Raw genomic sequence first — 12,418 nt, forward strand, 5'->3', positions numbered from 1 at the left:
AACCAGGGTCCTTAGGCTTTGCAGGTAAATGCCTTAACTGCTAAGCCATTTTCTCGGCCCCCTACAAGTTTGTTTTTTTTTTTTTTAAATAATGTGAGGAAGTTCAAATACAAGGAGGTTTTTTTATTGTTTTGTTTTTGTTTTTCGAGGTAGGGTTTCACTTTAGCCCAGGCTGACCTGGAATTCACTATGTAGTCTCAGGGTGGCCTTGAACTCACGGTGATCCTCCTACCTCTGCCTCCCAAGTGCTGGGATTAAAGGCATGCACCACGATGCCTGGTACAAGGACATTATTGTATACATCAGGATTTCACCCTTTTTATTGCTGAATCCTCTTATTCTTTTGTATATTGGGCTACATTTTATTTGTCCATTTATCTGCTGATGGATACTTGAGTACTTTCAACTTGTAGCTGTCCTAAATAATGCATCTAGAAATATTCATGGTCAAGTGGGTTTTTTGTTGTTGTTAATATTCTTTGAGACAGGATCTCATATAATCCATGCTACCTTCAGCTGGACATGTACCTGAGGATGACCTTGAACTCCTAATTCTCCTGCTTCTACTTCCTAGTTCAGAATAAGGCACTCAGAAAAAGGTGGCAGGAGTTGGTCTGAATTTTGGGAAGGAATTATCAGCTATGTAGATAAGTGGGCAAAATGGAGGGTAGCAAGATAGATTAGAAAGCTAAGCAAGCAAATGCCCAGGCAACATTTTGTGTGTGACCAATCAGGAGGAAAATTCAAACACATGCTCAGGGCTAAGGCTGTGGCTTAATGGTACAGTGCTTGCCCAGAGTGCACAAAGCTCTGGGTTCTAGCCAAAGAACCTTGTAAACCAGGCGTGATAGTGCATGCCTATAATCCCAGCACTCAGAAAGTAGAAGCAAAAGGATCAAAAATTCAAGGTCGGGCTGGAGAGATGGCTTAGCGGTTAAGCGCTTGCCTGTGAAGCCTAAGGACCCCAGTTCCAGGCTCGATTCACCAGGACCCACGTTAGCCAGATGCACAAGGGAGCGCACGCATTTGGAGTTCGTTCGCAGTGGCTGGAGGCCCTGGCGCGCCCATTCTCTCTTCCCTCCCTCTCTCTCTCTCTCTCTCTGTCACTCTCAAATAAATAAATAAAAATGAACAAAAAATATTAAAAAAAAATTCAAGGTCATCTTCAGCTACATAGTGAGTTTGAGGCCAGCCTGGGACACTTGAGACCCTGTCTCAAAAACTAAGGGGCCATAGGCTAGAGAAATGGCTTAGCAGCTAAGGTGTTTTCCTGCAAAGCCAAAGGACCCAGGTTCAACTTCCCAGGACCCACATAAGCCAGATGCACAAGGGGGTGCATGCATCTGGAGTTTGCTTAGGCCCTGACATGCCCATTCTCTATCTGCCTCTTTCTCTTTCACTCTCTCTTTCTCAAAAAAAAAAAAAAAAAAAAAAGCCAGGCATGGTGGCGCATGCCTTTAATCCCAGCACTCGGGAGGTAGAGGTAGGAGGATTGCCATGAGTTCAAGGCCACCCTGAGACTACAGAGTTAATTCCAGGTCAGCCTAGACCAGAGTGAGATCCTACCTTGAAAAAAAAAAAAAAAAAAACTAAAGGGGCCAGACATGGTGGTGCATACCTTTGATTCCAGCAAGTCTGAGACTACATAGTGAATTGGGAATTCCGGGTCAGCCTGGCCTAAAGAAGACTCTACCTCAGAAAACAAAAACCTAAGCAGGAAAACTGAGACTCATGGGAGATTTTTTTCTCAATTTTTATTAACATTTTCCATGATTATAAAAAATATCACATGGTAATACCTTCCTTCCCCCCCAACTTTCCCCTTTGAAATTCCATTCTTCATGTTATCCCCTCCCCATCTCAATCAGTCTCTCTTTTATTTTCTTTCTTTCTTTTTTTCTTCCTTTCTTTCTTTCCTCCTTTCTTTATTTATTTTCTCAATTTTTATTAACATTTTCCATGATTATAAAAAATATCCCATGGTAATACCCTCCTCCCTCCCCCACTTTCCCCTTTGAAATTCCATTCTCCATCATATCCTTTCCCCATCTCAATCAGTCTCTTTTATTTTGATGTCATGGTCTTTTCCTCCTTTTATGATGGTCTTGTGTAGGTAGTGTCAGGCACTGTGAGGTCATGGATATCCAGGACTTTTTATGTCTGGAAGGAGCACATTGGAGCACGTTGTAAGGAGTCCTACCCCTTCTTTGGCTCTTACATTCTTTCCGCCACCTCTTCCGCATTAGACCCTGAGCCTTGGAAGGTGTGATCGAGATGTTACTCAGTACTCCAGTCACTTCTTTCCAGCACTATGATACCTTCTGAGTCATCCCAAAGTCACTGCCATCTGAAAAGAGAATATTCTCTACCCAAAGTGAGAGTAGCATTAATAGAAGGGTATAAATATCTTAATATTGAAGGGTATAAATATCTTAATATTAAGATATTTATACCCTTCTATTAATGCTACTGCTTACTGCGCAGTTTGATAAGCTTAGTATATACATTTTTCAGACATCAGCAGATGTTACACCCCTAGGGCTCATGACTACCCCTGTTTTAAGTTTTCAGTATCAGGGATGTGTTTCCCCCCCCCCATGGAGTGGGCCTCCAATCCAATTGGAGGGCAGTTGGTTTCCACCATGACAGACATGCCACTATTGCACCCATTGGCTCATTTTGGCCTGGCTGGCCAATTATAAGGCTTGCAGTGTCCATTGTTGAGTATCTTCACTGGTGATTTCTCTTTCTCCCATTGAACTGCATGCAGAATGGCTTCTTCCAGCTTTCTGTCAGCTGGTCTACATGGAGGAGGTTATCAGCTCAGTTCCAGCAGAATTTTTCAGTGGCCTTGCAGCCCAAGTATATGGAGTCTTCAGCAATAGGGTCTTACCATCTATTCCTGGTGGGAAACCAAGGGCCTCGGCAAAGGCCTATAATGTTTTGGGGGCATCAGGGACCTCCCTGGCCAACAACTCACTGGAGGTATCTCATGGGAGATTTTTAACTCTAATTAATGTTTTTGATAAGTGTGATGCTCATATGATGTTGTGTTTATTGTGTCGCTCTCCTTTAGACATAAAAAATACAATTTTGGGGCTGAAGGGATGGCTTAGCAGTTAAGGCGTTTGCCTGCAAAGTCAAAGGACCCAGGTTCGATTCCCCAGGACCCATGTTAGCCAGATGCACAAGGGGGCCCAAGCATCTGGAGTTCACTTGCAGTGGCTGGAAGCCCTGGCCTGCCTATTTGCTCTCTCTCCCTCCCTCCCTCTGTCTCTCTTTCCCTCTTTCTCTGTCAAATAAATAAATAAGAATAAACTTTTTTTAAAAAAATACAGTTTTTACAAGTGAAATGACTGCTTCAAAATATCCAGTGAGTAAGAATTGATTCAGTTCATAATGGATGTGAGCGAGTGAGAGTCTGCTGACTAATGAGGGAGGGTTACAGTCTCAGAGTGTCCACAGATGCTGACTGATTTATGATAAAGGGAGGCAACAACTGCCAGACTGTGACACCTGACAGACGCAGCCTAGTGATCAAAATGATGCTGCACTCCATGGGACAGTAGGCAGGCGCCTCCTGACAAGGACACAGCATGATTGTCCCCATTCAAAGCGACAACAAATGAGGTGATCAGTAATGAGGTGATGGGTGAAATCTGACTTGGTTCACTGAAGTATTTAGGAGAAATACTTCTTCTAAGGTGGGTGGGTGGGTGGATGAATGGAAGGGCGAATGAGTAGAGATTGGGTGGACGGATGGGTGGACATGTGTTTGGGTGGATTACAAATGAATACATGAATGGATATATGAATGGATTATTGAAGGGTGGGTGAGTGGGTGGGTACATAAATGAATAGATGGGTAGATAAGTGGGTAGAGGAATAGATGGATAATTGAAGAATAGAATAATGGGCTAGAGATATGGCTCAGCAGTTAGAGGCGTTTGCTTGCAAAGTCTGCCAACCAAGGTTCGATTAAATTAGTGACTCATGCCTGTAATCCCATCTGTCAGGAGGCTGTGGCCAGGATGATTGCCATAAGACTAAGGTCAGCCTGACCTACAGAGTGAGTTCCAAGAAAGCCTGGGCTAGAGGGAAGCCCTAACTCAAAAAACCAAACAACTAAACAGAAAACTAAAATTAGTCAGGTAGGGCTGGAGAGATGGCTTAATGGTTAAGCGCTTGCCTGTGGAGCCTAAGGACCCCGGTTCGAGGCTCGATTCCCCAGGACCCACATTAGCCAGATGCACAAGGGGGTGCACACATCTGGAGTTCCTTTGCAGTGGCTGGAAGCCCTGGCGCGCCCATTCTCTCTCTATCTGCCTCTTTCTCTCTCTGTCTGTTGCTCTCAAATAAATAAATAAAAATAAACAAAAAAAACTTAAAAAAAAAATAAAATTAGTCAGGTATTGTTCCCCATGCCTATAATACCAGTGCGTGGGAGGTTGAGGCAAGAAGATGGCTGTAAGTTTGCAAACAGCACATTGTGAGTTCTAGACTAGCCTGGATCATACAGTAAGACTTGTCTCAAAAATAAAATAATGAGGGGACTGGAGAGATGCCTTAGCAGTTAATGCGCTTGAGTGCAAAGCCTAACAACCTGGGTTTAGTTCCCCAGTACCCACATAAAGCCAGATGCACAAAGTAACACATGCATCTGGAGCTCAGTTGCATTAGCTAGAGGCCTTGGCATGCCCATTCTCTGTCTCTCTTCTTTCTATCTCTCTTTGCTTGCAAATAAATTAATTAAAATATTTTAAAAATAAAATAATGAGCCAAAGGAAGAGTAGGACTGCTTACAATGCACTCTTCCAGACACAAAATGGCCTGGATATCCATGACCTAGCAGTGCCTGGCACCACCTACGCAAGACCAATATAATAGGAGGAAAGATAATGACATCAAAATAAAAAAAGACTGATTGAAAGGGGGAAGGGACATGGTAGAGTGTGGAATTGTGAAGGGGAAAGTGGGAGGAGGGAATTATCATGGCTTATTGTCTATAATTATGAAGTTAACAATAATAAAAAAATTTAAATAAGATAATGGAGCCAGGAGTGGTGGTGCACACTTTAAAAGAAATCTTTTTAAATATTTTATTTATTTGATCAAGAAAGAGAGAAAGAGGTAGAGAGAGAGAGAGAGAGAGAGAGAGAGAGAGAGAGAGAGAATCGGCACACCAGGGCCTCCAGTCACTGAAAACAAACTCTAGATACATGTGCCACCTGGTGCAGATGCAACATGGTGCTTGTATCATCTTGTGCATCTGCCTTATGTGAGTACTGGGGAGTCAAACCTGGGTCCTCAGGCTTTGCAGGCAAGCACCTTAACCACTAAGCCATCTCTCCAGCGATGGTGCACACCTTCACTCCCAGCACTCAGGAGGCAGAGGTAGGAGAATTGCCATAAATTCAAGGCCACCGTGAGACTACATAGTGAATTCCAGGTCAGCCTGGGCTAGAGCAAGACCCTACCTTAAAATAATAATAATAAGGCTGGAGAGATGGCTTAGTAGTTAAGGCATCTGCCTGCAAAGCCAAAGGATCCCAGTTGGATTCTCCAGGACCCGTGTAAGCCAGATGCACAAGGGAACACACACATCTGGAGTTCACTTGTAGTGGCTGGAGGCCCTGGCACACACATTCTCTCTCTCTCTCAAATAAATAAAATATATTTTAAAATAATAATAAAATAAAATAATGAGCTGGAGAGATGGCTTAGTGGTCAAGGCGCTTGCCTGTGAGCTGAAGGACCCATATTTGACTCCCCAGAACCCATGTAAACCAGATACACAAGGTGATGCAAGCAGAAGGTTGCACATGCACACAAGATGGCACACACATCTGGAGTTTGATTGCAGTGGCAGGAGGCCCTTGTGTGCCAATTCTCTCTCTCTCTTTCTTTCTCTCTCATTAAAAAATGTGGGATACGGCTGGAGAGATGGCTTAGCGGTTAAGCGCTTGCCTGTGAAGCCTAAGGACCCCGGTTCGAGGCTTGGTTCCCCAGGTCCCACGTTAGCCAGATGCACAAGGGGGCGCACGCGTCTGGAGTTCGTTTGCAGGGGCTGGAAGCCCTGGCGCGCCCATTCTCTCTCTCTCCTTCTATCTGTCTTTCTCTCTGTGTCGGTCACTCTCAAATAAATAAATAAATAATTTTTTAAAAAAAATGTGGGATAAATAAAATAGCCCAGGTGTGGTGGTGCACACCTTTAATCTCAGCACTTGGGAGGCAGAGGTGGGAGGATTGCCATGAATTCCAGGCCAGTCTGGGCTGGAGTGAGAACCTCCCTTGAAAAATAAAACAAATAAAACAAAACAATAAAATTAAAAGAGCTGGGTGTGGTGGTACATGCCTTTAATCTCAGCACTTGGGAGGCAGAGGTAGGAGGATCACTGTGACTTCAAGGCCAGCCTGAGACTACAGAGTGAGTTATAGGTCAGCCTGGGCTAGAGTGAGACCCTACCTCAAAAAGAGGGGGGCTGGAGGGATGGTTTAGCTGTTAAGGCACTTGCTTTTGACGCCTAAGGACCCAGGTTCGATTCTTCAGGTCCTACGTAAGCCAGATGCACAAAGTGGCACATCTATCTGGAGTTCCTTTGCCGTGGCTAGAAGCCCTGCCGTGCCCATTCTCATTCTCTCTTTCTCTCTCTCTTTCTCCCTTTCTTTCTGTCTCAAATAAAAACAAAATGTAAGCCAGGTGTGATGGCTCATACCTTTAATCGCAGCACTCGGGCGGCAGAGGTAGGAGGATCACCTGAGTTCGAGGCCACCCTGAGACTACATAGTTAATTCCAGGTCAGCCTGGGCCAGAGTGAGACCTTACCTTAAAAAAAAAAAAAAAAAAGGCTCAGGTTGGAGAGATGGCTTAGCATTTACAGTGCTTGCCTGCAAAGACAAAGGACTCAGGTTCAATTCCCCAGGACTCACATAAACCAGATGCACAAGGTGGCGCATGTGTCTAGAGTTCATTTATAGTGTCTAGAGGCCCTGGCACGCCCATTCTCACTCACTCTCTCTATATTTACCTCTTTCTCTCACTCTTAAATAAATAAATAAAAATATTTTTTAAAGGGCTGGAATGATGGCTCAGTGGTTAAAACACTTGTCTGCAAAGCCTAACCACCCAGGTTCGATTTTCCAGGACCCACAAAAAGCCAGATGCACAAATTGGCACATGCATCTTTAGTTTGTTTGCAGTGTCAGGAGGCCCTGCTGTGCCCGTTCTATCTACCTTTTTCTCTCTGTCTCTCTCTCAAATAAATAATTAAAAAAAAAAAAATTAAGGCCAGGCATGACAGTGCATGCCTTGAATCCCAGCCCTCAGGAGGTAGAGGTAGGAGGATTGCCATGAGTTGAAGGTCACCCTGAGACTACATGGTAGATTCCAGGTCAGCCTGGGCCTGAGTGAGACCCTATTTCAAAACACCAACAGAAAAAAAAGCAAAAAATAAATTTTAACTGGGAGTGGTGGCACACGTCTTTAATCCCAGCACTTGGAAGGCAGAGGTAGGATCACCGTGAGTTCGAGGCCACCCTGAGAATGCAGAGTGAATTCCAGGTCAGCCTGAGCTAGAGTGAGACCCTATCTTGAAAAACCAAAAAAAAAAAAAAAAAAAAAAAAAAAAAAAATTTAGAAGGTGTTTGATGAAAACTCACATCCTGAGGTCAGCACAGACTTCCTCCAGTGCCAATGTCTATTTGTAGGTGCTTGAGCATCTGTGTTTTGTTTTTGTTTTTGCTTTTTCCTCACTCTAGCCCAGGTTGGCCTGGAATTCACTATGTAATCTCAGGGTGGCCTCGAACTCATGGTGACCCTCCTACCTCTGCCTCCCAAGTGCGAGGATTAAAGGTGTGTGCCACCATGCCTGGTTTATGTCCATTCATTACATCAGTGGCTGGAGAATTAAACCCATTAAGCATCTTTAACCTCTCGCCATAGCCTCAGCTTCATTTATTTTTATTTTATCTTTTGGGATTTTTTTTGTTTTTTGTTTGTTTGTTTGTTTTTGTTTTGTTTTGTTTTGTTTTTGAGGTAGAGTCTTGCTCTAGCCCAGACTGACCTGGAATTTACTCTGTAGTCTCAGGGTGGCCTCAAGGTGACAATCCTCCTACCTTTGCCTCCCAAGTGCTAGGATTAAAGGAATGTGCCACCATGCCCAGCCTATTTTATTTATTTATGTTTATTTATTTGCAAGCAGCGAGAGATAAAGAGAAGAGAAACAGAAAGAATGAGGATGGGCACATCAGGGCCTCCAGCCACTGCAAACTCCAGACACATGTGCCTCTTATGCATCTGGTTTACATGGGTACTACAGAATCAAACCTGAGTCCTTAGGCTTCCCAGGCAAGTACCTTAACTGCTAGGCCATCTCTCCAGCCCCCTATTTTATTTTTTTAAGACAGGGTCTCATGTAGCTCAGGCTACCCTAGAGCTCTTTAGGTAGCCAAGAATGACCCTGAACCCTTAATAATCTTCCTGTCTCCATCTCCCATGGGCTGAGATGGACTATGGGGACTCAGGACTGCATGCATGCTAGGCAAGTACTCTACCCACTGAGCCTTGAGAATCTGCATGTTCACAGATTCTTCCATTTTATTCTAACATTCCCTAATAGCCAACAGCCTTCTTCGAGTGAAAGCAGAAAGCACTTTTACATCTCCTAAAGCTTGCTCCATTCCATTCCAGGCTGAGATGCAAGTGGCATTGGCGCTGAGCTTTAGGCTGGGACAATGAGAAGGATCAGATGTGACATGGCCTTTGAGGGTTATATGAGTTCAAATCCTGACCTCTCCACTCACAAGCTGTTTAACTTAGGCTGGGTTACTTGACTTTATTTGGCCAATGACCATCATGCCTACTGTGTAGGGTTATTTCAAGGATCCCATGAGTTCATAGCAGTAAAGTACTTCTAACACTGCCCGGCACTGAAGGCTTTTACTGTCATAATTTACTCAATCTCCAAAGAGCTAGTCACTGAATATAGGTGAAATGCCACTTGTCCCAGAGCTTTCCTTTGGCCTCATGATCCAGTATCTTAAGTAGTACTTGGGACAGTGTGTGTTACTCAGTGATAAAGTACTATTCTAGGGCTGGAGGGAGGAATTAGCGGTTAAGGCAAAGCGTAAGGATCCAGGATTGATTCTCCAGGTTCCACATAAGGCAGATGCACAAGGTGGCGCATGCGTCTGGAGTTCCTTTGCAGTGGCTAGAGGCCCTGGCACACCTATTCTCTCTCTCTCTCTCCCTCTCTCTCTCTCTTTCAATGTCCCTCCTTCCCTCTCTTTAATAAATAAATAAATACATAAAATAAAAAATAAAGTATTATTCTAGCATTCATGATATCCTGGCTTTGATTCCCAGTGACACAAACAAAGAAAACAAACTTAGCCCAGAAATGGACCCTACAGGAACCTGGGGTCAGCCTGTGGGTTCATATCCAGACAGGCACTTCCCTAACTAGGGCCTGGTTCATCCTGAGCAATTCACTTAACCTCTCTGAACCCACATAAATTTTATTTATAGAATTATGTTTTGGGGGGCTGGAGAGAAGCTCAGCAATTAAGGCACTTGCCTGCACCTCAGTACCCATGTAAAGCCAGGTGCACAAAATGGTACATGTATCTGGAATTTGTTAGCAGTGGCTAGAAGCTCCATTTGACCCATTCTCTCTCTCTCTCTCTCCTTGGAAATAAATATTTTAATACTTTTATTTATTATTTTAAAGAGAGAGATTGGGCATGCCAGGGCCTTTACCTACTGCAAACTAACTCCAGACACATGTGCCACCATGTGCATCTCCCTTATGTGGGTTCTGAGGAATTGAATCTGGGTCCTTATGCTTTGCAGACAAGTGCCTTATTTGCCAAGCCATCTCTCCAGCCAAGTTTTTTTTTTTTTTTTTTTTTTTTTTGGTGGGGGGTAGTTTTGAGGTAGGATCTCACTGTAGCCCAGGCTGCCCTGGAATTCACTATCTAGTCTCAAGCTGGCCTTGGACTCACAGTGATCCTCCTCCCTCTGAGTGCTGGGATTATAGACGTGCGCCACCATGTCTGGTTTATGTGGTGCTGGGTATGAAACCCAGATCCAAATATGCCAGGCAAGCACTCTGCCAGCTGAGCCCCATCCTCAGCCAGTGAGCACCACAGAAGATTCTGGAGACAAAGCAACTCCAGGCCTGACTTTAAGATGTGTCTATTTTACATTTTCTTTTCTTTCTTTTCTTTTTTTAGGAGAGCACTGGCATGCCAGGGCCTGCAGCCACTGTAATCAAGCTCCAAATGTGTGCGCCACCTTGTGTGTGCACCTGGCTTACGTGGGTTCTGGGGAGTCAAACCTGGGTTGTTAGGCTCCGCAGGCAAATGCCTTAACTGCTAAATGAATTCTCTGGCCCAGTTATGCCCATTTAATGGGGGGATAGATTAATTGTTACATTGGTATATTTACCACCAGATAGTAATCTGATGAGTAATAAAGGGAAGGGGAACAGGAAGGGTTTCTCTGAAGCGGTAGCATTTGAGCAAGGCCAAAGGGAGGAGATAAAAGAAAAGGGGGGGCTGGAGAGATGGCTTAGCAACCAACCGCTCATCCCTGGTTCAAGGCTCGATTCCCCAGAAACCACATAAGCCAGATGCACAAGGTGGCACATGTATCTGGAGTTCATCTGCAGTGGCTGGAGGCCCTGGTACACCTATTCTCTCTCTATATATATATATCTGCCTCTTTCTCTGTCACTCTCAAATAAATAAAAAATAAAATAAACATGTGGGTGTTTGAGGAAAAAAAAAAATTCACTGGCTGTAACCCCTTTGTGTCAACCCCACCACCCTCCATCCAGGCTGAGGCTCAGGTCTTCCGTTTGTCTCCACCCTGCTACAAAAGGGGAATTCCAAATTCCAGACCGGGGAGGGGGCATTGCTGGCCCTCAGTCTCTATGTCTCACGTTGCCTTTACCTCCTTCCCTCCATACCCATGCCCCTATTATCTCCTGAAGACTCGAGCGGCCATCTCAGAAAGTGCTTGGTGAAGCAGCCTTACTGGTTCACGCCTTGGTCGCGCTCCAGACTCTGAAGCAGGATTGCGGGGACTGTGAGGCCAGCCCCCGGGCAGCATGGAGAGCGTGGCATTCGCTGGGAGAGTGTCTTTGGTGCTCGCTTCAGCAGCACATAAACGGAGACTGGAATGAGAATGTCTTTAAAACAACCCAGCACCAGGGATGTTACTCAGGCAAAGGGCTTGCCTAGCACGCACGAAGCCCTGCAGACTGCAGCGCAGCTGTCATCTCGGTACTTGGGAGGTGAAAGCAGGAGGATCAGGAGTTCAGTTTCTCAGCTACACAGTAACGTGGAGGTCGGCCTGGGATACATGGGATTTAAAAACATTGTAAGACCAGGCATGGTAATGCATACCTTTTAGTCCCAGCACTTGGGAGGCAGAAGAAGTAGGAGGATGGCCGAGAGTTCAAGGCCACCATGACTACATAGTGAATTCCAGGTGAGCCTGAGCTACAGTGAAACCCTACCTCAAAAAAATAATAATAAAAACACTATAAGGGAGCTAGAGAGATAGCCCAGTGGTTAAGGCACTTGCTTGAAAAGCCAAAGAGCCCAGGTTCGATTCCCCAGGACCCACATAAAGCCAGGTACATAAAGTGGTATATATAAGTGGAGTTCATTTGTAGCAACTTGAGACCCTGGTACACCCATTCTCTCTATCTGCCTTCTCACAAATAAAATATTTTTATCTTTAAAAACATTATAATTTTAAGTCAGATATGGTGGTTCATGCCTGTATTCCTAGCACTTGAGAAGCTGAGGTAAGATACCTGTGAGTTCAAGGCCAGACTGGATTACATAAGACCCTTTTGAAAGAGGAGGGGTGTGGAGAAATGGCTTAATGGTTAAGACATTTGCCTGCAAAGTTAAAGGACCCAGTGTCAATTCTTCAGGACCCACATAAGCCAGATACACAAGGTGGCACATGCGTCTGGAGTCTGTTTGCAGTGGCCAGAGGCCCTTGGGTGCCCATTCTCTCTCAAATAAGTAATTGTTTTTTTTAAAAGAGAGGGACTGGAAGCTGGGCATGGTGGTGCACACCTTTAATCAGGAAGCAGAGGTAAGAGGATCACCATGAGTTTGAGGCCACCCTGAGACTACATAGTAAATTCCAGACCAGCCTGGACTAGAGTGAAACCCTACCTCAAAAAAAAAAGTGTGTGTGTGTGTGGCTGGAGAGATGGCTCAGCAGTTAAGGCACTTGCCTACAAAGCCAAATGACCCTGGTTCAATTTCCCAGTAGCCACGTATGCCAGATGCACAAGGGGGCACATGCCTCTGGAGTTCTTTGCACTGATTAGAGGCCTTGTGCCTATCTCTCCCTCTCTCTGCTTGAAAATCAGTAAATAAAATATGAAGGGGG

The sequence above is a fragment of the Jaculus jaculus genome, chromosome 2 (assembly GCF_020740685.1).
Source record: "Jaculus jaculus isolate mJacJac1 chromosome 2, mJacJac1.mat.Y.cur, whole genome shotgun sequence".
Taxonomy (NCBI): Eukaryota; Metazoa; Chordata; class Mammalia; order Rodentia; family Dipodidae; genus Jaculus; species Jaculus jaculus.